The sequence below is a fragment of the Cornus florida genome, unplaced genomic scaffold (genome assembly GCF_030987335.1).
Source record: "Cornus florida cultivar Cherokee Brave unplaced genomic scaffold, ASM3098733v1 CherokeeBrave_3.0.0_Hap2_Chr03, whole genome shotgun sequence".
NCBI classification, from domain to species: Eukaryota; Viridiplantae; Streptophyta; class Magnoliopsida; order Cornales; family Cornaceae; genus Cornus; species Cornus florida.
The window spans coordinates 44022057-44026429 of NW_026775573.1; positions in this window are offsets into that span (position 1 = coordinate 44022057).

Here is a 4373-nt window from a genome sequence, read left to right on the forward strand (position 1 = left end):
TATTAAGAATTTTTTTTTGGTTAAAAAAAATAATAAAGAAAAAAAAATAGTAGAAAAAAGTAAACTAAATCTCAAAAAATTCAAATCCTTGTTTTACAAATTTTCAAAGTTTACAAAAAAAATATTTAGAGATATATATATATAGAAAAAAAAAATTTCAAAAAAAAAAAATATATAATATATATATATAAGGCAATGTGAGCATAACACCCCTATTCTATGAGATTAGTAGCATATATACCTCCTTGAACATTTTTTGAAGAGAAAAGGTAAAATGAGTATTACATCACTAATTTATGTGGGGTATTTTTACATAATGTAAAAAGATTAGGGATATTTTTTGCATACTTTTTTATATAGGGGGTAAAAGTGCTACGCGAAATATACTTTAGAGATATTTTCTACACTTGTCCCATATATATATATATATATGAAAGAAATTTGAACACTTACCATGAGAACAAAACTTTAAGGAAAAATTACTTTTTATAAATATTTAATATTTTTATAAATTTTTTTAGCATGATAAATTCACAATAATTCCCATAATTTCTCATATTAAAAAAAAAAAATTTACTCTAATTAAATACACAATTTTTTTTCTTTTGTTTGCTTTCTTTTATTTTTACTTTTCACTATTAATTTATGTCCAACAAAATGGAGTCTTAATTTCAATTGCTTTAATGTTAGTTTAATAATTGAAGTGAAAGTATTTATCAGAATAGAAGTTTGAGCAAAATTTTAATGAAACAATCAATTAACGTTAAAAGTTCTCTTATTCATTATAGTTTTTTTTTTTTTTTTTTTTCCTTATTATTGTTTAAAAACGACTCTCTCTAATCATAATCTAGCTCGCCACTTATTGCAAGTCAAATAAGAGCATGATTAGTTTGAATTGCAGCTGTAAGGACGACAGGTATGTGCTCTCGGTATGGCTCTCATATTTGTAGATATAGAGAATCACGTTATCATTTGTAAATGATATAACTCTACGTATTAAGTGTAATTCAATAAGAAAGAGTATTATGGTTATTTAATAAAATATAGTCAAGGTATTAGGGCATTTTGCAGCTAAATATGATAGTTTATTAGATTTTATCCACAAAATATACTTTAAAAGAATTATTTGCAAATTCTAATACAATTCAGAGAAGTTTTTGCACTTTGCCCTAATAAGTATAAAACTCATCCCAAACAAACTTTCACTTTTTAAAAACATTACATGATACCCTGTTTTTAAATTTTTTTCTCTTTGGGTTTTTTTGTTTAGAAGTGAGAGAGAGTTATTCACTAAGTTTTTGACTCAAAAATAGTAATCTTCTTTTGTTTCCAAATGGAACTTTCTTTAGATGCAATAATTGTCGTATATATAATTATGGTTAAAAAAAGGATAATAATTGTTGCATATTTGAGTTTTGTTATGAGAGTAGCATATCTATCAACAAAAAGGAAAAGAGAGGAAGATTGAGAGCTTAAAAGAAAAAGACCGGTCAATAGGTGATTCTTGACGTGGGAGAGAAAAATTGGAGGGAGGTTGGGGGTTGAAGTTGTTTTATGAACATTGTTAGAATTATGAAAACATATGTATATACTTAATGATTTTAAGACAACGGGAGAAATTATTAAACGATGGTGACTGATCATAATCAAACACGCAAGTAAATGTGTCAGCTTTTTGTCTGTATGTCAAGCTATCATTGATCGAGACCACGGAAAAATTTCTCAAAATACCAACTTTTAGTTTAACTCTCAAATCTTTAGTCAATGTTTCAAGGTTCAGGTGCGAACAAAAATAAATAAATTAATAAATTAATATATATCCCGGATACTTTTCTCTTGAGAGGTGCATGTTGTAACTATTTCTTTTATCCCAAATTCTGTCCCTATTTTAAACTCATAGCACAAATGTAGTGTTCTTGGTGTTTGCTGAATTGAGTGCTCGTGTCTCAAGTAAAAATAAGAAAACTTGCAATCTCAAAAATTCTCTTATTTTAATGTATCCCTTTCTTCTTGTCCTTGCATATATATATATATATATAGCATACCTATATTTTTTGGGTAAGTTCAATGAGTCCTAAATTGATTTAAAATACATAGTTCCTGATGATCCATCTTTTATGAAGCTAATATTCTAATTCTAATTTCAAAGTTTCAATTCCATAATCTATGCAGCTCTAAGAAAATTGATCATTGGACATAGGAGAAAAAAATATACGATGTTAACAACCAATTATGTTTTTCAAAAAAAAAAAAGACCCTCCATCATTTTTCCGAAAGATGAGAGAAAGATAAATGATGTTTTATTTTAATCAGTGTATTTGATAGTACAACTTGAATACCACTAATAAGCGTAATTAAGCATTAGATAATTAAACACTTTAAAATCTAAAGTAGTTTAAGAAAAGTTCTCAACAGAAGTTTATACAATAACACTTAAAATTTTCAATACTTAATAATTTTAATTTGGGATAATTACACTGACCTTCCTGAAGTTTCGTTATCATACACCGACCTCCCCTCTTGTTTGTCAAATAACTGACCTCCTTCAAAGTTTATATCCTGATAACACGGACCTCCCTTGCGGTTAAACAACTAACCGTTTATGCTTATGTCCGTCACAAAAAATCAGTGCAAAGACAATTTTACCCTTCTAATACCTAAAAGGACATTTTTAACCTCAATAATCACTGCAAATTTACAATACTATCCTTGACTTATAAACTCAAAAGGACAATGGTGCCCTCGTATCAACAAACCCAGAACACCCAATAGATCTAAACTGCAGCCACGAAATTGACCGGTAAGACTAATAGGGGCTGTTTTACTGGTGAGAAATGAGAGAAGGAAAGATGGGTCTGCGGTCGGCGAGTCGAAGTTCATGTACATTTCAGTTGGGAGCTTTGCTGGTAGGTTCATTGACACTTAATGGTCTGAGTTGTCACCGGACCGAACTGGGTTGCTACAACTCGCCGTCAACGGAGATGGGTTCTTGTAGAAGCTGCTGGCTGGGCTATCACCGGTGAAACCCACTTCTAATCACTCAATAATGAGGCAAAAAATAAGGAAAGAAATACAGAGAAAGTGAGTATTGCTTGTAGAAAGAGAAAAATAGAGAGAGCAAAAAAGGAAAACTCAATATAAAATAATGCAAACCCAGTTTAAGAGTGCCCACTGTACCCGCCATCCTCGCCGTAGTCCTCGTCGTTCCGTTTCACTACCGAGAATACCTTGCTCGCCGCCGTTCCCCGCGCCTCGACGGTAAGCTTCGTTCCGAGCTCTCCTTCAGCCGTTTATCCCTGCCCCTATCCGTCGCCACAACTGTCATGCTTGCCGTCGTCGGTAAACAACATCGGCAGTCATCCAAGCACACTGACGGTCACCATCATCCGCGGTCTTATCATCCTTGCTGACCATTTAGTTGTTCTAAGCTCTCCGCTATCAAGCCGGTAAGTTCTATTGCCGTAAAATCCTTGATAGCTGGTAAGTTCTCTTGCCGTCGGCAGTACAAACCCGCTTGGGTCATCATGGGTAAAGCATAGTGCCATAGTCCCAACATCTGCAAATCAGTCACTTGTTCCCCGGGACAGTTCCTTCTAGCTTCACCACGGTTTAATTAGTCCATGCTCGTCGGTAAAGACATCTTCCTTCGCCACCGGTAAGAACAGTCCCTTGAATCGCAGTCGTTCTGTGTGTTTGACGGTACACTCCGTCATCGAGCACATCGCCGTCCATGCTCTTCTCCATTGACATCACCCGTTTCCAGCACAAACCCACTACCAAGGTTGGGAACATATAAGAAACAAACATTTGGAGATGGGAGAAAGCAAGTAAGCATACTTGCCAGGGAGCCGTCGGGGACAGAGGAGAGAGAGAGAGAGGGCTTGTCGGCAGTGTCAAGGCCGTGGGAAAGGAGAAGCTTACTGCGGAGAAGCTTACCGGTGACAAACAAGAGGAGAAGTAAAACCATGACATGTCTGCGTACTCCGCAGTAAGCTTATTATGATAATAGAACATAGGGCTACAAAATATCCTCATACCCCCAAACAGACCATGACAACAGCCGTAAACCTGACCAGAAAAACCTAATTCGAGCAGTAAACAAGGTGCAGCAAATGCCTTCGGTCTTCTTAGTAAACCTAATCTTAAGAGAAATGGTCCTCACAATAGTCTTCAAAGAAGCACAAAGTTCCCACAACAAAGAATGTCTAAGATCATACCATAATAACAGCTCAACAACCCACAAATATATCCAAAATCCGCAGAAAAAATTGCTTAGCTTTACTCTTTTCAATAAAAATGTGCAAAAGCCAACAAAAATTTAACAGAGCACAGATTTTAATTAAAGGGAGCTCAAACCCAAAATGGAGGGCTAA